This window comes from Epinephelus moara, chromosome 24 (assembly GCF_006386435.1).
Source record: "Epinephelus moara isolate mb chromosome 24, YSFRI_EMoa_1.0, whole genome shotgun sequence".
NCBI classification, from domain to species: domain Eukaryota; kingdom Metazoa; phylum Chordata; class Actinopteri; order Perciformes; family Serranidae; genus Epinephelus; species Epinephelus moara.
Genome location: NC_065529.1, coordinates 35,364,997 through 35,390,505, shown reverse-complemented (window position 1 = coordinate 35,390,505; position 25,509 = coordinate 35,364,997). Strand labels below are relative to the sequence as shown.

Here is a 25,509-nt window from a genome sequence, read left to right as displayed (position 1 = left end):
TGGACAAAACCCAATATCAACACTCTGCTCCTCACTCTGCTACGGGAGGGGAGAGACGGGGAGGTGGCAAGGTTGACAGTGAAGGGGGGAGAGCGAGAGAAAGATGTATACATAGAAAGGGAGAGGAAGGAGAGACAACTCTGGAGGATGAGATATCAGGAAAAAAAAGAAATGTATAGGTGAAGGAGGGGACAGTGCGACTTTCATGCACACACATGTGAAGAGGCACGCAGATGTGTTCCTGACGGGAACTCGTCACGTTTTAATGTGACAGCGAGAGAAGCCCTCGCATGACTTTGTCACTCAGTGAGATAATTACAATAACACCACTGTAATCCAGAATGCCACATAGTGAAAAAAGGGACGCGGGGATGGAAATGTACTTAGTGGCAGAGCGAGAGAGAAAACGAAAAGAGGGGGACGAAGGCAAGGCAGACAGACGTCGTCCATAAAACCTAAGAATGAGCAGTAAAAGAGGCGCAGTGATGTGATGCTGGAAGCAGAGGAGGGAGAGGAGGTTTGGCAAAGGCCGGACAGCGAGAGCGGACAGCGTCCACGTGTACATGAGGTCAGACTGCAGGGAGAATGTACTGGATGGGAAGTTACTGGCTTTAAGGGCCACTTACCACTGACTCTGAGAGGGAGCAAGATTGCATCCCAGATGTCTTCCTTTTTGGAAGTGTCTTTATAAAGTCTGTTTGTTTTATTAAACAGCGGAAGTGTTTTTAAAACTCAATGATGAGTCTCTCTGCAATGTCATCTGCCATTTTGAATGCGATGCCCTGTAAAGTCAGACAGATTTTGATTGGCTTTTACTGTTTCTATCGTTCACAAAACCATTCTCAAGCGATCCCACCGATATCGCTCTACCCTGTTGTTGGTGTTATAGTTTTGGTGTGTACTCCAATATGCGCTCGACTTCGAAGAACGATTTTACATAGCTATTAGTACCATTCTTTGTGTGGATGCCAGACACCACAGTTGAAGAAAATGCATCTTAGCCCGTTTCATTGCTGCTGCGATGTCAGAGTCATAAACTTCTTCAAAGCCTATCACCGTATCAGCAAGGGCAACTGTAAATTATCTGCGTCTTCGATGAACTGTAACCTTAACATAAACCTACAGGAGTGGTTCCGAAGTGGCCACAGGGTCCAGATTTCTCCTCTGTCATTAGTTCAAGGTCCACACATACTCATACTAGTTTGCTGTCTCTGTTAAGTAGATGTCCCTTATTCACTCATTCTACAGCAGGAAAAGGCACTTCAAAATAAAAGCCATGTACCCGAAATTCACTGTACCTCAAAATAAAGTGTGTTTTTTCCAAACCTGACATGTTCCCCGAGATACTTCATTCAGAATGGACTTGATACCCACTTTTAAACCGTGACCAACCGGTTGAGAACATTAGTGTTGTAACATTATCAAAGACTCCTATGGCGCTTTGTTGAAATGAAAGCACCTTCCAGCTCTCAACTCTATCATGGTTATTACTACTTCTAGATCCTTGCTATGTCTTAGAATCAAATTTTAAGCAGGCAAGAAGGCCGGTGTGTAGAGTAAATGTAGAAAATATAGTTGTATGTATTTGACAGAAGCTCTGCTGTTCAAGGTGCCAATGTTGGGCCGTTATTCCGCCTCGCCGCTCTGTATAAAAGATATGATCCTGGAATGGGAGGACAGCGCTGTTAAGCAGCGGTAGTAACAGCGTCAAATTGATGTTTGTGTGAAAGGGACAGCTGGCGGGATGGGAAAAGAGTGGCGTTTTGATGACATGTTACGTGTGCGACCCACTGCTGGGAGATTTGAAAAGCAGGTAGTAGCAGTTAACAGCTAGCTCAAAGAAAATTAGTTCCAGGAGCTCCTTATCTTCCAAGCCGAGGGCGAGATCAGCTGCCATGTAACAGGGACAGTAAATGATTTCTTACTGTTATGTCACTGTTTTTGCTTAGAAAATGCATGTTATATATCCCACCTCTTTTGCTTCCGGGCAGCATTATACCTTCCTTGTTTGGTTGTGTATAATAAAGCAAATCTGCTGTAATGAAGGGTCTTTGTCGTGGTCCTATTGTGGAATAACAAAGGTTATGGACTCACACACGTAACTGTTGCTGCATTCAGCCTCTGCCACAGGCTCCACTGTCACTGGGTCCTATGGATGTGTGTTATTCACAGTGGCACAAACTTAAAACACAGACGCAAGCCTGTGTCACACACAGCTGAGCCACGAGGGATAGAGCTGGAGGTGCATGTTCGTCATCATGTGTGTGTGTGTGTGTGTGTGTGTGTGTGTTGGCCCCATTAACCAGGTGTTGGGTTTGTCATCAGCTTAGTGGAGAGAGGGCAGCTATCCCTGAAGCAACACACAAACACACCTGTGAAATAGCCAGCCTGAGGCACGTGTACCCCCCCCCCCCCCCCCCCCCCCAACACACACACACACACACACACACATAAATAACAGCTATGACATAACAGACAATTCAAATCTGTCAATCATGACCTCCAAACACAAAAGCCGTGACTCACACACACATGCAGACTCTCACACCAGCTCGCCTTCTCTGAGGGCCAGTAGATTATCTGCCTATCTGGTTACAACCCTTCTCACCTCTCCGTAACTAATTGGTTAGCCTGCCCATCAATCATCGAGAGCCTGGCGAGTCTTTAAACTCAAGACGGCAAACATTCAGGAAGAATGACAGCTTTAAAATGAAGCTGTTCTTTTTTCACTGTTTATTCTCATGGTGAAACAAAATTATTGATGTCAGAACAGACTTATAGAGCTCCCCTGACACACAGCGAAGATGTATATCATCATGTGTCTGGAGGTTAAAGATTGCGTGGCTCCTATAGATCATAAACCAGGACGATCAACTTTACCTGCAGCTAGGCAAAATACTGTTTTTCCTCGGTGCTGTACTTCGGTAGAGGTACGTACGCAGATGCACGCTTGGAACTAGTAAGTTACGGTAGTCCATAAAACAAAATACGAGCTCTAGACATGAGAAAACAAAGCATGCATTAAGAACGGCCTGTTTCAGACCAGGTGTCAGAGGCCTCAACAGCCAAACGGCCTGGGCTAGGGTCCAACCAGATGTTGCTATCACCACGGGCCATGCTGAAAACATTTACACGGTCTCTTTTGACCCAGACTGAGAGCGATGACTCAGTGAGCTTTGTGTTTAGGATTATATCAAGACCTTTAATTTTACATTTTTGGCATTTCACTGACGTTAATCCAGAGAGGACATGTGGGCTGAAGGTCAGAGCTTCTTGACGGGAAACATGACGGTTAATGGAGGTACACAAGTTAGGGCTGATAGGATATGCTTATCTATTATCCAGATTTGATCACGATACTTGCGTGGTGATTCTACAAGTGTTGCAACTCGACATTAAGATTTATTGCCATTTTTGCTTGCTTTTATGACACTTGACCATGGGAAAATGTTGAACCATTCCCATCATGAGTATATCATGAGTCATATTTCCAAAAACAATGCACATCACATGCCAGTAATTTTTTTGAGTCTGTGGTCAACACAAGCTGAAGGGACTTTTTGTTATCCAACATACCTCACTTATAAGTTTTGAAGCTTTTATGTGTCCTTAAAAAGGCAGTTGCTAACAAGCGGCTAAATAAGTCTGCAGTACCTCATCACAGCGAACACGACTTCACAACATCACTAAACAAAACTTGCAAGTACCATAATCTTTTGTTTGCTGCAGAGTTTATTTTCTGGAATAATCCAGGGTGGCGCTAACTTCTGCGTAGGCCAACAAAAAAATATATATATCAATGTTAAGCACGTTAAGTAAAATGGATTGTTTGTTCTGATAATACTATCACAACTGCAATGCTAACTGACCCTAGCATATTAATGGTAATTCCCATTATATCGGCATAAAGCTAACAGACTAAGCGCTAGTTTTATATAAAATCTGTTCAGGAATTGTTAAAAATAAGAGTCATGATACTCAAGTGAACTGATTTTTCCCCCCAACTGCAACACAAGTTGTTTCGAAAAATCAGTGTCAAGTTGCAAAAAAAAAAACCCCAGCATTTTGTCATACGCAACTTCATACCGTAAAACTTCAATTAGTAGCCCGGGATGTCTGAATGAATTAGCGTCTTCCCTGGTACTGGTACCTGGTTTCAGTAAAATTAACTGAAAGATTGAGTTGTGGAGAATTTCACAGAGCCAACCATGTGTAGCCAAAGTTAAAACATTTATGTTTGTAAATACGATCTAAACAGCTAATTAACGTTAGCTCAAGTGGGTAGCCAACAACATGTTTTATACATCCGAAGAACTTCTATAAAAATGAACTGCTTGGCAACCAGACCAGGCCACTATTCGAGACAGGCCTTTGTTTGTCAAAATGTGTAGCCACACCATTCTAGTAAAAGGGACTGGGTGCTTAACTGGGACTAAGCTTTTATCTGAAGTTTTACAGTATCTTACATGTTAGATTAAAGAGAACAACGTTCATATTTCTTTGGTCAGGCTTTCAAAAAACATGTCGTCAGTCCAACATATTGTGAAGCACACTATAAGCCAGTCACATCACTGAGAACATGAGCACAGCTTAAGAAAAACTTAAAACAATTCTACTTACTGTATTGTAGTAAAACAAAGACAGTATCCCTTCCCCATGCACGCATGGACTATGCAGACGACTAATCTGTCACCCTCAGGTGTTGGGGATGCAGTGAATCAAAGCTGAGCAGTATGGTCCATAGAGTCCATAAACAGAGCTGTGTGTAAGCTTAGCCCAGCTGTATAAAAGACCAGAGCTCAACAACCGCTGAGAGAGACAGATAAGTAAAACAAAGAGGCCAGCTGTGCTCAAAACAATGAGGAGAATGAGACAGAGATAGCTGGGGAGGATGAGTGTGTGTTTGTGAACGAGTGGGCCGAGGCGTGTTTTGATGAGCGTTATTGTGTGTGTGCGTGTTGTATGGGTTTGAGCACACGTGTTTAAGAACGCAGTGTCTTTTTTAGTATATGTACATATACAATTCATCCTCATGGTGAAGAAGGATTAAACCATTGTTTTAACATAAAACTGTCGACTACAAAGTTTCAATGTCTGTGTTTCTTTAAGTTTTTAATTTCAGCCGAGCAAATCAGTTTGTCTTTCTTTTGTTTGTGAAAATACTCACATTTTCGTGCACACTTTCTCAGAAGAAGAAAGAGGGAAAATAATGACTATGACAGACAATTCATGGAGAGAGGCTGCACCACCCATTTCTTTTCCACCCACACACCTAACAACACAGGCACATACAATTTTCTTTTGCTCTTGCACGTCCTCTCAAGTATCAACTCCTGCCTTTTGGGTTTTGCGTTGGAAAAATAACACTGTATTTCCAGGAAAGTTACACATGTTTAAACGCATCCTGTTTTTCACAGAGGCTCACAAAACCTCAGTGTTCCTCCTGCGTATCTGTGCCTCCTTGGTTAAATATTGGAAAGTTTGGCCTGAAGGCATCCTTACCTAATACGTGTGATATTAGGAGGCAAATGAGTCTGTGTAATGTCAAAGAGTAGCTCGTGTTGCTCAACACATTCAGAACCTTTGACAAGACTCTGTACAGACTCTAAGCTACATCTCACCACTCTAACCAACCCCAAAGTGATTTAAAGCATTGGTTCCCAACTGCCAACTATGTCAAAAACGCACTGTAAGTGACTAACGGACAGCAACTTGATAGAGACGGCAAACTAGCTTGACAACATCGCTGAACTCAAGTATGACACTGAATGTATCAAACTGTGGAGATCTTGAACAAATGATTTAAGAGAAATCTGGACCCAGTGGGTGAACCTTTTGGGAACCACTGATTTAAAGCCAGTAAGCTCGGGCCAACTCAGTATATGCTACCAATAATTCAACAAGGTGTCCAGTGAAGAAAGTTGAACTAACTACCAAGATAAAGACGGATGTTTTTCTCTGGAATTGGCGGACTAAAGAAGAGCTAAAAGGCTACCAGATACTGAATTTGTACAATTGGTTGCAACAAGAGTAACTCCAATGGGGCACTCATATTGATCTATATCTGTTAGTCAAGGGCCCTGACAAGCTGACAGTCAACCAAGGGTACATTTCGGGCAATCAGTGAGTGTCTGTCACCCTACTTTTGCTGGTGTTACCCACACCGTTGGTATTCGTCCGCCCTTGTCGGCTTTTTTCCAGCCTTATTGGTATGTTTAATCAATGTCAGAGCCGGTGGAGCCCAACCGTGAGTGAAATTACTCTGACAAACAAAAGTGAGGAATTGTACGACTAAATTCAAGAAGATGTGAGATCGAAACTACCTTGATATATTGGATAAGATTGTTTTTTAGCTACTGACTTCTAGCACATGGTAGATATCCTTTGTCTCTCACAACAAAAAACAAATACAGACCGCCACGGCCTGCTGGTATGGAGTTATTTTGAAGAATGCACATGCTAGTTGACTGTTGGCTGCCGTCTTTGTGGAACTTTTTGACTAAAACACAGGCAATGTGAGGCGATGCAACTGACGCCCTGCATCGTCACTAGTTCTTTGATGTTGGTTTAGTGTGTCTGGGCCTTAACATGTTAGCAGCTGTGATTTTGTGAGATTGTTTTACACTTATTGTGTTAAAAAAATGGTTCACACAGCTTTCAGCGCTCCATTTAAACTTTATTTTTCCCATAGATTTTGAAAATATGGAACCCCCTCAGTACTATTTTACCACTATCAGTTTTATGTGATGTATTATTCTTGTATTTACGCAGGCAATTAATTTCAATTCAGAACTTCAGACCTTAAATAGATTTGTCTGGGGAATTCAATTGAGGTCATTATAGAGCCTTTAAAGCATGTGCCGATACCCTTCCCTCCCAGACCACACCAGTCCAGTAAAAAGAGTTCTTGTCTTGGGTCACTGAACGGGTCTCTCAGGCCAGCAAGGGGTCAACAGACCTCTAACTCATGCACTTAGCACAAGGAGAGGGGCTCCCATACAATGTCACTGAGGTCACAATAGGAGAGATGAGGGGGTGGCGAAGCACAGGTGGCTGGATGCTCGCTGACACAGATACGCGTCTGCAAACCCACAGCGCTTTACACTGTCAGGAGACGTTTCCCGGTGATGAAACCATCTTTCAATTCACCACTTGGAGTGACTGAGCTGTTTCTGTTGAGTAAATGATCTAACCCTTTCATGTCCGCACACAAACACACAAGCGGGCGCACGCATTCAAACACACAACCTCTCATTGAACCCCTGGGGCCAGATATCACAGTCCTCGCCACTGGAACTAATAGAGCACTTCCTGCATCAAACTCTTGAAGCAGCTGCTCTATTCTGTGTGAGTGTGCATGTGTGCGTGTGTGTGTTGAAAAAAGTGGGGGGTATAGTGTGGATGAATTCTTCAGATAATAGCACGTTGAGCAAGTGTCACGGTGGTCTGTTTCCCCGTTTATTACTACACTTTCAGTAGATAAGCTCACAGCTGGAAAGGAAGGTCAGAGAGAAGGGCAGAGAGTTACAGAAAGCAACCTTGTACTTGAGCAGACACTGTGTCTACAAGACACCTGGTACACACATGCGCACACACACACACACACACACACACACACACACACACACACACACACACACACTCTCTCGCTTCTTTGGACATGGCCTTATCAAGCATACGATCAAAAACTTCAACAGCCACATAAATCCTTGACAAACAGTAACTGCCTGTCAGAAATGAATGAAGGCGAAATGAAATTTCTGAATAAAAATGAAAGTCACATCCTTGATCTCTGCACAAACACACATGCGCAGAACACTGCCTGCTGTCAGGAGGGTGACAGTGTCCAGCAGACCAGACAGGGGTCTCTGCTCTGAGACTGTGCAGCCGACAGTTAGTCGCTCCTATCTCCCTGATGGACTGGTCTGGCCGGGCGTAACACAAGCCAGGTCTCTCTGCCTTTTCTCTGTCTGCTGCTCTCCTCACACACCTCCCTCCCTCCCTCCTTCCCAACACACTTTCCTCTGCAAGGTACTGCAGATGGGTAACACTGTTCCAAAAACTGTAACTCAAGTTACTCCTACATAATATCCGTGGTACAACGATGTGACATTTGCACTCTGCTGGGATCTGTGTTCCCACTGATGTCGGTGTTGTGTAACATGTAGGCACAGCATGAAAGACAGACAGCAGTTTCCCTCCTCTTCCCATATGTCTGGGATACTGTACAGCAGATGCACACGTCTTCTTTACCTATTTTCTTCTGCTCTGCTTGCCATGTGGAAAAACTGATTACTATCTGAGTAAATGACAGCTGAGCGAGATAAGCCACTTTCACACACGGAGCCAATCACGCTGCCGTGTTTACGTATCCGGCTGAAGTAGCAGTTCTTCGATGTTTGCACATAAGTATTGCTTATAGAGGAAGGGATCTGTTCCCACATAGCATAATCACTCCAGGTGGATTTGACTTTTCTTCTGCTTGCCACAAGTGCAAGCAAATGGAGGGGGATTAGGGGTGAGTTGACAATGAAGAAACGACAGAAGGCTCCATGTTTTGGCTGCTAAACCTGAGGATGAAGCTGCTTTGGTGGGAAAAGTTTGCTGGGAAAAAACCCCTCAGATGTCAGATAGCCACAGCCTCCTTTTTTTAAAAAATCTGCTGCTGCTACAGATGATGCCAAACCCTGAAAGTTGCCAGAGCGTTTTATGGGTTGATTTATGTGCTATATATGGAGTCAGAGAAACAGAAAAAAGCAAAGGGAACATTCGGACTACTTCTATTTAAATTATCCCCAAAACTGACCCCGTTAAAACTTCAACAACAAGACAACAAAAGTCTCCTCAGCAATCAGTATTTCGTCCATATGGCAGCAGAAGTTTTTGTGCGCTGAAAGGATGCGCACAGGCAAATTCATCCCTCCTACCTCAGAAGATAAGGATGAAGAGATAAGAGGAGAGGATGAGGCACCATCTGTACAGCACTACAGAGCAGCTCTGGGAATTAGGATGTAACAGACACACACACACACACACATAAACGCACCATTTGCAAAAGCAAAAACACTCGCTCACAGTTAGAGATAAATGAATATATTCACTAAAAATACAGCCAGTAAAATGCAACACAAATCCTGCTCCTCTCTCCTACCTCCACTCTAGTAGAGTCCACTCTTCAGTCCTTGGAGAAAGTCAGCTGCGGCGGCTGGGTTTCGCTTTCTTATCCTTTCCTTTTTGTCTCTTTCTGTGACTCCACGCCTTCATATGTCAGGCATGTGTTTGCATTCCCACATATGTGAGCTCCAGTGTGGCGAAGGCCAGAGCCAGAGACACAGATGGCACCCAGATGGAGACAGATAACCGAGTAGACCAGCGCAACGCTGCACTACACACACACACACACTCTCTCTGACTTTCTTTCTGTGTCTTTGTCGTTTCTCTTTCTCTCCCGCGAAGCTCTCTCTGTCTCACTGTCTCCGTTCCTCAGCTTGTCTCCGCAGTTGTATTTATTTTCTCCAACTCTCTATCTCTGTGTTTCTATCAGTGAATGTGGGTCCTCTCTCGTGCTTGCTCTCTCAAGCTCTGAGCCTCCCACCCTCTCTGTCTCTCTCTTTCGGCTCTGGCTCCTCCCCTGTTTTCCCACACACTGTCCTCTCCTCTGTTTTCATGGGCCGGGTGCTCTGGCGACGTCACAGCCCCCACCCCTCCTCCTCCTCCTCCCCACCCATTCACCCGTGGATCCTGGCCAATCATCCACTGCTGACTGGCTCTATTCAACCTGCATTCACCGGCAATGGCCCCTGCAATTAACATAACTAATTGCTTTGGCACCTAAAGGCTAAACAAGGGGCCGTGCCAAGAGAGACAAAAGTGTGTGTGCGTGCATCTGCATGTGTGTGAGTGAGGGAGGGGGTCCTTTGCAACCCCACTCCCTCCCCTCCACCCCTCCAAGAGAAGAGGGGATCTCCCTTTAAAATGTTTTTATACCACCCCCCCCTACTCCTTCCCGGCTCTTTCATTGATGCCCTCTTTTGTCTCAGCTCCTTAATGCGGCGCTCAACGCTGCCTCGCCAGCCAACCCATTGGGGGACACTTGAGGATCATGAATGAGTTATTCTTCTCTCCTCTTCTGCGCTCTCATCCCCTGTGCTCCATCTTCACTGAGTTAAACTTAAATCACTGTCTGATTTATGCCCAGCCTCGCGCACAAGTGCTGCTGTCGACACAATGCAGGTTAAGATAATAGGGCCTGGCTGAGATCGGGCAGCCTGCGCGCTTCATTCACTCCTCCTGCCTTTTATTCCCTGCACCAGTTTACTTCTAGAAGAGCACAGAGGATGGTGCTCGGTTCATTGTGAGCCTGGTGTAAATAAGGCATTAATCTGTTTTTAATTAGACGACCGACAATTGAGAGAACATGATCAACGTGTGAGAATCCACAGGCACTTGGCTGCGCAAACAAACAAGCAAATGCTGTTAGATAAATACAAACAGTTCATTAGGAGAAGGTGCCGCCTCCTCTCTTTGCCCTTATGCACAACACACTTAAACAGCACTGAATAACTGAAAGTCAAAACCTGTTTTTTGTTCTGCCCTGAAGAACACAGGTAAAATCCACACTGATGTCACATCTAATGGTTTCTAAATAAGCACAAAAAGGCTTATTGTGCATTACTACATTTCCACTGGTTGTCAAAAACTAGATATGGACTGAATAATCACCCATAATAACCTCTATCTCCCCTCCTCTCTCCTTGCAGGCCTGTTTTATTCAGGGTGCATCTGGTCAGCCAGCAGGCTCAGAGGCAGGGCCAGGTGGCTGCGAGAGAGGGAGGGAGGGAGGGGGTGGAAAGATGGAGAAACGAGGAAGGCCTTGCATACTGTAACCTACATGCTATTGTAGCAAATAGTAGGTGGTGAGCTGCAACCGACACCGCTGATGGATAAAGGCTACCAGCAGATTTAGATTAAAATCCAGGTGCAGTGGCAGGCAGGTGGCACATCACAGAGCATGCTCACTGGAGTCATGAGCTATCACATGTCTGATTTTACCTCATTTCTACACAAAGCTATATGGGAGCCTACATGGAGTATGAGGTTTCTGCACAGTAGTGGCAAACTTGTTCAGTATATTAATAAGATAAGCCATATAATTTCAACAGACCACAGAATCAATTCACCAACAGGTTTTCTATTAAGTACTGCGATCTTGTTTAATTTTGTACCACCAGCTGTCACATGTCTTACTAGTAAAGCATCTTATTTTAAAACAGAACAAAGGCTGAGGCTGCAACTAACAATTTATTTTCATTGTCAGTTCATGAAAACTAACTGTTCTCTATTTGTTAGATTACCTCAGAGAACTAGCGGCAACAAAAGCCCGATGCTGCATTGCCTCACATTGCTGTGTCTCGGCCAAAAAGTTGCACATAAACACACCACAAAGACTTCAACCGACGGTCAACTAATACGTATGTTCTGCGCTTGCGTGGGAGAAAATGACTCTCCACATCAGCAGACGGCGGTGTCTGTAATCATCATACACCAGACGACCATCTTGATGCTAGTTAGCCAGTTAGCACATTACCAACAAAATCCAATGTTGACAGAACTGAGCATATTTACAGTGCAGCAGTCAACAGTAACAGAAACCATCAGGAAACGTTTCTGCTGAAGAGCATAATGGCGGAAGAAAATGTATCTTTCCATATGTAACAAGGTTTTTTGATCTCACTCCCTTTGGACTTTAGTTCTTTTACTTTCCTTACATCCATTTCTTTTCTCGAGCGCTGAGCTAAACTGCCAATCAGAGTGACGTAATTCATCGATGGGCTCAGCATTGGCCGATGTCAATTCAATAGCTAAATCGGCAGGAAGAGGGCCAACAGTGCGGGACATACCACAGCCCAACATTGACTGCGACATCAGCTTGGTGTGTCGTAGCCCTAACACTCTGTAGACAGTAACACTGATAAATGTAGGGTTGCTTTCGGTCTTGACGCCACTTAAAACCAAGCAAAATTTTTCAGCCAAAATATCTGTACAGAAATTTAAAAAAAAACAAAAAGGTTTTGTGGGTTGTTTTCACACCCCTGCAAAACATTTGTTATTCTGACAGACCTTGATAATGTTGCGGAAATGTATGTTTGACCAATGAAATCCTTTGTTGCAACTGATGTCATACTTCCACGTCCCAAATTTTTAGGGCTGCTGTGAAAGTGAGCCTACTCAGGGCAACAAAAAAGTCTATCTTGGGTGTGTAGATACAATGGAAAACAAAGAAGATATGGCAGAAGAAATGACGACTTCTTCTCTTTAAGGCGTAAAATTCGGAGGTCCTGCACCCACCAAAAGTTTGCTTGCCCATGAGCCCTTAAAGATTTGGCATTCCTAAATTCATTGCCGGTATAATAACTTAAACCGCTGACGAGATAGAGGACAAGCTCAGCTTCAGTCAACGGCGGCAGGGCTTTTAAATCCCGAGTCCAGTCTCCGTGCTCATACGGGTCCACTCCACCTATTTTCTGGATTTTGTCAAGCCGAGCCTTTGAAACAGGGTCCAGCTTGTCTCGGTACTGTCCGACACACTTTTCCTCTGCCCGGTCCATTTAAATCTCTCGCTTTATGTCTCTCTCCCGGCGCAACGCAATGTAAACAAAACAATTTGCCCGTAAAAATGGTGCTGGTTACACACAATGCATTGCGAAGTCACGTGCCCTTTTGAGCCCTATATCCTTTGAAGCGCATATGAGCTTCCATGTCATAGCTAGCTTGAGCCAAAACGAGGGAACGTCTTATCAATATGGCGTCTCAGCAACCAGTATTATATGACAAACACCACCACGACTATCTCAACAACCAAATAAAAGACAATACATGGCCTGAGATCGCCCATCAGCTGAGTTACAATGACGACGGTAATGTAGCTGATATGCACTTGGTAATGTTACGCTGGTTACAGAATGGGGATAGCCACAACAACTAGCATTAGCACCAGATCTTTTTATTTCTTGTGTGGATAACGTTAGACACAAGGAACCACTTTTCTTACCCTACTTGTTGTCATCAGAAAGGTACTTATGGCCCCTTTCACATCTTCAAAAGCCTCTCACAGTACTTTCGAAGTACATTGGCTTTGAATCTCAGCACGGCTGCTTTTGAGAGGATCCCAAACAAGGAGAGTAAACGATACCGTGCACACAATAGTATGTATGCATACTGTACGGCTTCCTTTTGCTGTAGCAGCTCAATCCTCACACAGCTGTTTGCCATTGTGTGTATGTGTGTGAGATAAAGAGAGAGAGAGAGCGCTACAGAGCAAGAGAGTATGCAGCATCTGTTTCTGTTCACACGCTCCCTCGCCAAACTTCCACTTTTAGAAAAAGTAAACAGCATTTTTTAGAGAGGGAAGAAAAAAAGAGGAGGAGGAGGACAAGAGGGAATATGGGATTTTGAGACTTGGTTGATTGAGTAAACGAGATAGGAACCACCATAGTCAGAACGTGAACTCCCTATGTATGTTCGTGCATTAAAAATTGCAAAGGAAATAATGTTTTGTGTGAGTATATGCCTTAATCCACATGCATTTATATTGTTTTTTTAATAAAGTAAGTTGTGTAAAATCTAGCTTAAAGACGTTTTCAAAGTACTGCTTAATATCATTAAATGGTTTCCACACAGGAAGTAAAAGTATAGTGACCTCAGCCATATGACCAAGCACCAAGAAAACAAATGTGTAAGCGACCACAAACTCCATCCATTCACTTACAACACAGCACTTACACTCCTGAATCACTGGATTCACATGTGCCTCAGTGAAAACAGTGTTTTCTGAGGGTCCATTATCATGACAATAGATGCCGATGCAGCCTGCTATTGCTGCGTGAAAGGCATACACAGGTGGTGCATGTGCTGTGAATGGGAGTCTGCATCAGTAAAAAGGGATGTAATGGCTAACCTCCATTTCACTAAAAGGCTAATTAACCCTGGATAGCCGAGCTTTCACACCAACAATAGCAACACAGTAAGACAACAAAAGCTGATGTGGGCATGTTACAACAGTTAAAGAATATAAAGTACCAACAAGTTTATATGCTTAATAAATGCAAAATTAATCACAACAGCTAAGGAGAGCAGCACATTAGCACAATGATTGTACTGTGTAGCCCTATTTCCACCAAGCAGTACGGTACAGTTCAGTTTAGTACGCTTCTTTTCTGTTTCCACTGTGAAAAGTTGTGGATGGTACCAATGGAAACTGTCCCCATTTTTGGTCCCCCCTCTGTTGGGGTACCTAGCACACAGATCTGGTACTAAAAGGTGGAGCTGTGAACACTGCAGTCTGTTGATTGGTCAATAGAGGACAGTCACTCTGCTCAGGGCTGAGTTTTGGCTGGTTTTTGTAACCACTGCTCATACAGCAAGTTTTACATTAGTAAACTATAACTATAAAAATGAAAGGATGTTTTGCTGCCTCTTGCAGCAGCTGGAGTCTGAGAAAAATAACTCAATTCACTGGGCCAACTGCCGGCAACTTTTAAGGTGGAATTTTTACTTGTAATGTTTCTCAATGCATGAGTTGACGACATGAATCCATCAGCACACCTTAAATTTCACTGTGACAACTTTGACGATTACTTTAGTTGGGTTTTTTTTTTGTCTCTGTTGGATGACACATTTTCTTCAAACGTTGACAAATATATTAATTTCAATTGGCTTATGTGAACTGCTTATGTTCTAATCCTCACTTGGAGAAAAAAAAGCATTGCGGAGTGTTGTTCCTGTGGACTTTGGCTGCCTCTGCTTGCCTGAGAAGGACTTAATGCACAAATCCGCTATTTTTGAATATCCCACTGGGAGAGACTCTCACTACACCCTGTTCTATTTTGTTCTGAAAATGTCTGCGTTCAACTTCGTTCTGCAGACAATAAACAAGGTGCAGACGTTCCATCTCTGAGGAAATACATTGAGTGCTGGACGGAGCAGTGAGTGACAACAACCCTGCCCACATTTGAGAGTATTGTGGTGGAAACGCTAAGCGGACTTAGAGTCTAGGCACCATGTCTGATTCCAAAGGTACCATACCAAGTGTTTGGTGGAAACGGTGCTTTAGTTATCCACGTCCCCCTTTCTTATTTTTTTTACAGCCAATCTAAAGGACTTTTCAATTGCTGGCTTACGTGACTCAGAATTGACTGAGTTTTGAGGAATTTTGTGGAACTTGTCGAAGCAGTTTTGGTGATACTGAGCATCGCTGACATGCTAATCTCCTTACACACTGGCTAATGTTTAAGACACCTGATTATTAGGAGTGTAACGGTTCTGACACTGAGACCAAAACAACGACACAAATGTCCAAGGAAAGGTTAGATGAATTTCTGGGCATAAACTTGGACTATGAGATCACCTTTTTAAGTTGACTAAAAGTGAATATATAACCATTTTCTGATTTCAACCTAAATTTTTACATTGTTTATGCAAAGTATGCTAATAAGGAAGGGTTGCATGATTGCACCATTGTAATAAATAATTTCTGGACATCACAAACATGGACTCGGACTCTTAGATCACCTTTCCAAGTCAACCAGAAGCAAAATTATAGCCATTTCCATTTTTTCCCTAATTCATTAGCTCATTATACTAATAAAAAAAATGACCCAACATTCAACTCTTGACAACCAAGCTTTATCTCAGCTGCTTAGCTGACAGATCATATTCTAATCATAAATGTTCAAAGGAAACAACACTGCTGAGTTTCATATGGGCCATACAGGGATTTTAGTAGATTTCTAGTATCCTATGTGTGCATTCGAGTATTAGATTGGGTAACAATGTTTTCAGATGACCACATCCACTCTGCCAGTTGGTCCAGTGAATAAACAACCCCACATTTTTCGCCACAGACAACAAGACTTTTCCCAGTCTGTCCCCACTGAATTGCAGACCCATGAGCCTGGTCTTGTATGGACATCCAAATCCATGTTTTCATCAGCAGTCTTCCACTGTAGCTAACATCAAGATGGAAATTGAGAAATGTGAGATATCCTCAGACGAAACAAGGTCTCTTGGGCAACGGTCCACATCAGTTAGGTGTTGAGGAAAACAGAAACTCTGCCTCCAACGCACACTGTGCAACTGGAATCACATTGATTTTCATGAGGCAACACAACTCACACATGGTGAGAGCATTTTGTTCTCAGCGTTCACTGAGGGGTTTGAAAAGGGTAATCTGGCTGATGGGATGTCGCTGCGAGAGCTGCTGCCAGATCAGTGTGAAACGATGACAGAGATTTCCATGAGTTTAAAAAAAAACCTGTGCTGGGGCTTTGTGTTCTTTTCCCCAGACACAGCTTCCTACAGAAGCTTTCTCACTTCACAGTGTGTTAAGTCAGTCTTTGTGAGATTGTGTGTGCATGTGGTGCATGTGTCTGCGATGTGAATATGGTGTTATCAGTTATCGAGCTCATCTGTGGTCATACAGTGTGGAGAATGAGCCAGAACAGCTCATTCTAGAGATCGCCATGCTGCACCGCCATGTTTCTACAGGAGACAAAAACGGACAAACCAAACACTGGCTCTAGATAGGGCCATTCCTGTTTTTGCATCAGCCACCGTAGTAACCAGCTCCACCGCGATCTGAACAGCAAACACGTGTTTTTACTGGTTTAAATCACAGAGCCCATGTGTTTTGGAGAGGAAGAGACCTCTGCAGATAATTCAGCTCCCAGTAAGTGGTAAATAGACTGCACTTGTGTAGCGCCTTTCTAGTCTTCAGACCACTCAAAGCCCTTTTTACACTATGTCACATTCACCTACTGACACATTAGTGGCAGAGGCTACCATACACGGTGCCACCTGCTCCTCAGTAGCCATTCATACACTCCCACACACCGATGGATCTGCCATCAGGAGCAGTTCGGGGTTCAGTACCTTGCCCAAGGATGCTTCAACATGCGGACTGGAGGAGCCGGGGATTGTACAGCAGATCTTTCAATTAGTGGACGACCTGCTCTATCTCTAAGCCACAGCCGCCCCCAGAAAACCTCCCAAATGTCTGGATCTTAAATTATCAAAGTAAAAAAAGGGAACACATATTAGCAGGTGCTGGGCTAGAGGCCCATTTGAGATGAGCCAAACAATGAAGAAGAAACAATGATATGTAACACATAGGTGCTTAGAAAGATAAAGAGTTTTACCTGTTTTAATCACGTGGTCTGTTTGTTTTGGATAATTCGGCTACTGGTTTAAACTCCTGAACAATCAACACCGAAGGAATCCTAACCCGGAGTTAAAGCTTGGTACATGGGAGAAATTTCAACTGGTTGCAATCTGCAATCCTCACCGCAAGATGCCATCAAATCCTACACACTGCTCCTTAAAATCACTGGTTTGCTTGGTCAGTGGTTCCCAACTGGTGGGTCTCGGATCCGATCTGAATGGGCCGCAAGTGACTTACAAACATGTTAAGTTTGTAAAAAACACCCTTTATTTGTAAGTCCAGTGAATTTCCGCCACAGAGCTTTTATTTTTTAGTACCGTTTCCTAAGGTAGAGTGAGTGACTAACGGACAGTTACTTGACAGAGACAGCAAACTAGCTTGCATCATGGCCAAGCGCAAGTATGACGCTGACTGTATTAAACTTTGTGGACCTTGAACTAATGACTAAGGAGAAATCTGGACCCCGTGGCCGGACCAGTTGGGAACCACTGTGCTAGGATGTATAACCGACTGGACGACTGGTATCAACAGTATGCAACACAGCAAGAAACACCACTTGAGGCACCTGCAAACACTGAATAGCGGCTACGGAACATTGGGTTAGTATGTCGGGGCCCCTTGTAAAACTGCCACATATGCGGATGTCTCTCCGTCTGTCTCCTCTCCTCCTCTCTCTTTCTGGCTATCTGATAAATATGCCTACTTTGGGTAATTATCGATATTGTTGCTATTTTTACCACCAAGCCTCATCATTGCTGTCTCTCTAACCATTTTACCAGCATGGCTCCCCTCCCCCTCCTCGCCCTCTTCCCCTCTGTCTCATCACTGTTCAGACTCCTGATGTTTGCTAATCTGATGCAGCCATAGATTTCCCTGTCTGATCTTGCATGGCCGCATTTTCCATTACATCTTCTACAGCATATTTATCTAATAGGGACACGTCATTTTCCAGGTCCACGTCTGGAGGACCATTTACTGTCAAAAAAAACATGACAACAACAAAAAAAACAACACAGTTAGCGATAAAATAAGAAGCTTCTCGGTAGTAATGAAGGCTAAAGTGAGGGCCATTTTCTCTCTGTCTGCAGGGTCAGATGAATGATAGGGTTTTACTGTATGTGTTGGTTCTGGACAGTAAACTTTAAGTAGTACTGGAGGATGGCGAGGGAAAGGATGAGGTTCCCAGAACATCACCCACAGACACACACAGACACACACACACTTTTGCTTCGACTTCAATGTTCTCAAATACCAAAGGAACAAAAAAACATTTAAATCTATTTCTCTTCCACTTTCAGTCAAAGCGGCCCTGTGGAGTTAACTTGTAAACAAACAAAAGTTGTGTTTACATCCAGTGTTACTCACCAAAGCACACTGTGTGTATCCTTGAGTTCTGACAAACTTTCCTCACAAATAAATACAAATAAATCCAGCATTGTTTACATCCATGTTTACTAGATTGCAGTCTTCTTCTTTCCTGTCTTTTCTGGCACACTGCTGCGTATGTTGGCATGTTGCTGCCATCTTGACCTGTGGAGTAGTGTAACACCATTGAACGGTGTACAGTGTCTGTCTTCGAGCGCATGCACGAGATAAACAAAATAGGAAGCCATTCACCGAAAAAGAGGTGCATTGAGCTACTGGAGGTCTGAGGATCTGTGTCCATGAAGCATTTTGATCTGGCAGGAAAGTGCTGGCAAGGCGACGGACAAGAGCTGTGCACGGGTTTCCAGCAAGGTTATAACATGAAGGGTGATGAAAGCATTCACAAGCAAGATTCAGTTTCTGGTAAGGCTGCTCCTAGTCGACCAATAGTCGTCATTTAGGGCCATTAGTCGACTAGTCGCCTGCATGTTTACAATATTAATTCAATTATCAAATGATATATTTTGGGCGGGGCAACACAATGGTTTGAGTTGAAGGTGTGAGAAAGAATAGTATCAGTAACATCGTTAACACTGTGCTACATTACAGAGAAATACCAAACCGTACTAATGAACCTTCATTAATATAGGCCTATATTTTATCTACAAGTGCACGTCACACACTGAGCGAGCCGCCTGTTAATGACGCTGTCGGCAAAGCAGTAATGATTGTGCTAAGTGGCTAATGAGCATGTAGCTACTTCCATGTTTCAGATGATACGTCATGTTTGTAGTCGACCAATGAAGATGACTTTACATATCACCTTGGGTTCGTCCTTCACCTTCTCAAAATGATCCCACACTTTGGATTTCCTGCCCGACATGTTATTAACTAACCCGTGGAATAACTGCAGGTACCAGCCCTGGAAATTAGGGGCCGTACACATGCTACGTCTTTATCTGCTTGGAATCTGCTGAGCGTGTGTCCTGTGTCTGTCCTTTCAAATTAAAATCCCACACAGTCCAGTCATATAGGTTTTGATTTATTTTGACAAGGTGCAGCTCCTAATAGAGTTTCACATTTGTTTTATTTTTCTTTGACTAAGCGACCGATGAAACCTTGCCTACTAATGACGTTTCTGGTCGATAAACGTTTGGTCGACTAACGGGGGGCAGCCCTAGTTTCTGGTCAGTCTGCTCCCACAAATAAGCTTGTCTGTCCTTGCTGTGATAGTTTCTGTGTGGATAGACAGACACCGCCAGTACAAGCTTCACCTCCAGTTTCTTGGTTACCAGGGTGATGAGTCCTGCCCCAACTATTATATGATCTGTTGCCTGAAAAGGAGCGACAGTGACACCCGCATCTCTCTGAAAAGTTAAGAGATTGTCAACTAGAACCACTCAGCACAGCTGCACAAAAAGTCAGAGTGCTCTGAAAAGGCACTCAGAAAAAAACTTTAAATGGACACTCAGCCTAAAACTACACGGGGAACCTTTAAATGGCAGTTGGCAAACCACGAAATGGTTCTGGTAAGCAACCACTTCACAAACATTAAACAAAATGTGTTATTAATATCATAAACATGCCTGATGGCTGAGTTGCCAAAGCAAAGCTTCTAATTCTGTGCCCTCTCTGTTGTCACTTGGTTCAAAATAGCTAATCATTGGTTTTGTGCGGAGATATCTGCTTCTGTGGTCATACGCCTGGACAACGTTAAAAAGTCTGATGTGCCTTGGATAGCAAATAGCATTTCATGACACTGAAATAAATACATGTTTCAAGGCCTGGTAATGATCTAAAATAAACACAGACATGGATGGATAGTCAACATAAAGTTAAAGGCAGTCTTAACTGGTACAATTATGCCTCAATTTCTGGTATTAGCAGATGTAAGGAGAGGGCAGTGGTTCTGAGGGCAGTGAGGTTGGCGTCGGTGTGAATTGAAAGGATGGAGCCTTTGCTGCGTTCCATTTACCTCAGAGGTCAGATTTTGGAGCTGGGAATGACATCACACCCGAGTTGACCACGCTCCAGTACAACAAGTGGGAAAACCAAGATGTTGTTAGCAATACCAGTTCTAGCTAGATGAGCCAGTATTAGCAATACCTGTTGATGACGCATTACTCTCTATATTGTAAATTAAACACAGTAGCATCATGTCCAAGGAAAGAAGTTGGATGTGCGTATGTCTTTTTTAATGAGACACAAATGCAGTATAATACTGCAGTTTTCACTACTATTGATGCTCAGAGCAGCCATATTGGATTTTGAGGTTGGGGTTGGTGAGGTTCCTCCGATTTACTGAGTCAGAAATCCGACTTCAAGGGGCGTTCCAGGTGTAATTTCTGCCTGGAAATATGGAAAATCCAACTTCTCTGTGCAACTGGAACGCAACATTAGTACAGCTTGTACGTCACTGATGTCTCACATTGTATTTGAAATTTTGGATAAAACATTTGTTAAGCCAGTCTTCTGAATATTTTTGAAACCTTCACTAATTTAACTGGCTTGCAGTTCTTCTCTTCTTTTGGCTGATGCAATGCTATATTTTTTGGTGCATCAATACCATCAACTGTACTAATTACATTTGCATTCTCATACGCATGCTGGCAGTGCACAAGATAAAAATAAAACAGGCTATTTAAAGCATGAGTCCATAGCATCACTACTAAGTAAAAGTAAGAAAGTAAAATATATTTATATAGTGCTTTTCTTCACATGCATTCGTCAAGTGCTTCACACGGGCAATATACAAGAAGAAAGTGACTATGTGAGCCATGTAGCACAGCTAGCAAACACAAAAAGAAGAATTCACACTACACAACAACAATACACAAAATTGGAAAAATACAGCTCTGGTACATACAAGTTACCCAAACGCCTGTCTAAACAAGTGTCTTTGGCTGGCTTTTAAAAGAAACCACAGAGTCAGAAGATCGTAAGAGAGCATGCGGAGCATTCCAAAGTTTAGGTGCTATGGCCACAAGCTCGATCACCACGTGTCTTAAGGCAAGTGCGAGGGACAGACTATACATGTAGCGCATTTGATTGAAGAGTTCAGGCTGAAGAATATGGGTGAAGTAGTTCAGCTACGTAAGAGGGAGCCTGACTGTAATGCCTAGTCAAAAACCAGGCTGGAAATCTGCGATCACCAGGCCAGTGCCCTGCTGGGAGTAAACAAGGAAGCAGCCCCAAGTGGTCTTGTAAAGAAGCAGACTGGGGTGGTGGACTTCCCCCCAGGACTTTCCTCTGGAGTTGCGTGTTCGGAACCATGTAAACTTTGAGTCACTTTAAGGTACGTCCTCGCCATGTTTTTCCTCCTTAACCTAACCCCAGTAACTTTAATGGCCTTTAACCTCCACAACTTTATGTTTATTATGTAACTGTATGTTGACGATGTAACGTTATTCGTGGGGCACTAATTCGTAGGATATCATAGGAATCGTTCTATGAGAATACCTTACAAAAACTTAACTTGCAGACAAACAAAAGCACATCAGCCATGATTGTGTAAGGCATCACACTCTTTTCAGCATTCTTTCAAATGTATTAACTTTTTAGGTCATTTCGGACAACATGTTTGTTTTTGTTGGTCAACAATGGTTGCGTAGTTTGGATGGAAGGCCATAAACAAGGAAACACATTTAAATGATCTGCTTTGGTTTTCTGGCCATGGCCTCAGTCCTCAAAACTTTATTGGTTCCCTGAAGACTCATTCACAGCTCATCCCAAGGACATTAAAAACAAATGGGTGGCTGGTCAGAAGGGGGGTCCCACGGTGCTCCGACACAATTCAACCATCGACTGGTACTTTACCCCCTCCTGACATCCCACCAGCCCAAACACGCCTCACCCCTCCCCTCCTTCCCCACAGTCCACTGACCCGCCCTTGCCCCCCCTCCTCCGTCCGTCCATTCCACTTTGACTATTGTGCCCTCCTTTTCAGGCATCCTCATATCACCCAAAACAAATGGGTCCCGTATTTTCCCCTTCTCTCCTCCCCCTCCTTTCTCTTATTTTCTCCCTCTCTTTCTCCCCTTCACTCGGTGCCGATGAAAGGCAGGCATTGAGCCGGCAGTGGCATTCCAAAACCTCAGGCCTCGGCTCCACTGTGTCTGGCTATTCAACACTGCTGGGAGCCATTAGTTTAAGTAAGGTCTGACCCGCCTACTCACCCACGGAAAACCCTCAGATCTCCTATTACACTCCGCGCACAGAGGGGAGACACACGGCTGCTCTTGGGGTGCAACGGGTGTGTGTGGATGTGTGTGTAAACACAAGACAGGAGCAAATAGAGATGAGTAAATATAGGAAGTGCGGGTTTGAGAAAGACGGAGACATGCATGTGTGAGAGTGTGTTTATGAGCAAGAGGGAAAGTGAGTGAGAAAGTGTTTGTGTGTTGGTATGAGGGAGAGACAGAGCGAGAGAGTGGCTGTATGTGTGCTTAAAATTTATGAGCGGTGGGTCTCATGCTCACTTGGCTGCATCTTCCTGAAGTTTCCACGCAGGGAGGCCAAGTGCGTAGCCAGACGCCAAACCCTTCTCACCAATAACTCCCCTTAAACGATATTCAACAACCAACGCACTTTTCGAAGTCTCTCCAGCCGCTCTCTTGTTTAACTAATGTACCAGATACGCTGTCGGGGATATCCATCTATGGCACTCACAGTTAAAACCTTAAATGCGGCAATTTGGCTAATTGGAAAATGATACCGCGGATCAGAACTTGCCAGCCTCACCCAACTGTTGGCACATAAAAATGAATAGTGCTCATAAACAACTCCATGTTTGGGAGAAGTCGTGTGTTAAAAGAGCGGGCGCTTGCTAAGATGTGGACGGGCCCACACACAGACGTAACACATACAGCCAGTAACTACGCACTGGACATTCCTCTAAGTACAACAGGCTTTATTATAGTGACAGTACTGTGTATTGTTCACAGCTGCCGGCCAGTAAAAGATTATTGACTTTGCCACCTTTTTTATAGGGAATTAATCATGGTCCAAAACTAAAAACTCAATTACATCATTTATGACTTAATAGAAGTCTTTGTTGAGGCTGCCACCTCATGAAGCTAATACCTTCTTGTTCCCACTGTCACTACACCCGCTAACACAACACATACATTTTGCCCCAGGATTTAGATATTAAAAAATTAGACCAAATAAAAAACATGACTAAATTATGAGAGTAAACACGACTCATAACCGAGTTGTCAAACTGCTCAGATTTAGCAGCCTGCCTTGAACGTGTTTTGCATTTATTGAGGGAAAAGTCTTAAAATAGAGGAGCCACATATAATTTCACAGAACACAACAGCATGAATACATTTCTACTTTCAATGTGACAATAAATTGACGTACATGCTGTGTCAAGGTTCACAACAACTCCCACTCCTGTCAAAGCTGTCACACTGAGCTGCTTTAATTAAAAGCACATCCCCACCAGGGCCATTCACACTAACACGTTTTTGAAACGCAGTTTTAAAATGAAACATTCTCCTTCTACAAAAGTGTTTTGGCACTGTTTCAGATTCTCCATTCATACCAACACAGATGAAAATGCATATCACACCACCTGGGCAGGTGCGTGTAAACAGGCAGCAGACTATCTGCTCTGTGGTTAGTTGCTTAGTTACATTTCTTTGCTTGGACCAACAATGAGTTGGAACTGAAAGTAAAACGCAGAGTTGAAGCAGTCAAAGTCGTTGCAAATCAGTGACATATCAAGGCCCAGACACACCACACCGACATGAAGAGGAAGTGGCCACGAAGGCCACTGGGCCAAAAAGTTGCATCAGAACACACCGCAAAGACTACAGCCAACAGCCAGCTAGCAACTACGTTCTGCGTCCGCGTGAGAGGAAATAACTTAACATACCAGCAGGCGGCAGTCGTCTGTTATTAGTAAAGGAAAACCAGAAGACATACAGAACGATTTCAAGATGCTAGTTAGCCAGTTAGCCCATTAACAACACAACCCGATGTTGAAAGACCAAATTATATTCACAATCATGAACCATTTCTGCTAAAGAGCTCAATGGCTAAAAATGAATCTTGCATAATAAAAAGTTTGCTTTGATCTCTCAACCTCTTGACTTTAATCGTGTTTGCTTTCCTTGATTCTGGGGGGAGAGGGGGTGACATGTAGCAGAGGGCGGCAGGTTGGACTCAAACCCGGGCTGCTGCTAAGGACTAGGGGTGGGTGATTTATTGAAGATACTCATTGTATCGCGGCCTGTTCCACGTATATAAATTCTATATCGTGAACACTGAATAAAAACCATCACATCATTTTTTTTTTTTTTTTAAAGGACAATGGCATATGACTTACTTTGGTGTTTCGGCTCTCTTCCTTACACAGAAGTGAACACATGAACATGAACACAAAATGTCACACGCACTCCTCCACCCATCCAAACCAGTCTCTGCTGACTGACAGTATGAGCATGATGCTTTTTTAATTTTTTACCAACAGGGCTCCAGACTGCCACTATTCAGTCACATTTTGCTACCATGGAGCACCAATGCCATAATAATAATTTGACTTGAGAGCAGTTAGTTTGTTTCCAGCTCACAGTGAATAAATCTCCACATTTATCAGCGTCATGGCAACACTTTGACAATGTGCTAACTGCTAAAAACAACTGCTTTAATGTCATGGCAAACACATCAACACTTCCACGCCGAGATGAGCTGGGTGCTTCAAAATAAAAGCACCAGTGGTTGCGCACTGATTTATTCAATTATAGCCTCACAATATTTAATTCAAATTAATTATAACAGCATTTTATTTAATGTTTATAAAAGAGTACTTAATTTAGTCTATGATATTTAGTATGATATTGATGTTTAATTTAACAGTACTTTATTTAATAATTCTATAATATGACAGTAGCTGCTTTAACTTTAGTTCATTTAAGTGT

At 43.4% G+C, this 25,509-nt stretch overlaps 1 protein-coding gene across 2 annotated transcripts in view; it reads right to left on the bottom strand.

The window, feature by feature from the left end:
* Positions 1–25,509, bottom strand: part of cbfa2t2 (CBFA2/RUNX1 partner transcriptional co-repressor 2) — a 51,796-nt gene that overhangs the window by 17,009 nt on the left and 9,278 nt on the right. The window contains exon 1 of one of the 2 annotated variants that reach the window (XM_050037221.1): positions 9,152–9,604. The exons of the other annotated variant lie outside the window; for it this stretch is intronic. The gene's annotated coding sequence lies outside the window, so the exon portion shown is untranslated. Of the gene's footprint in view, positions 1–9,151; positions 9,605–25,509 lie in introns of those variants that run through there. 2 annotated transcript variants of the gene reach the window in all.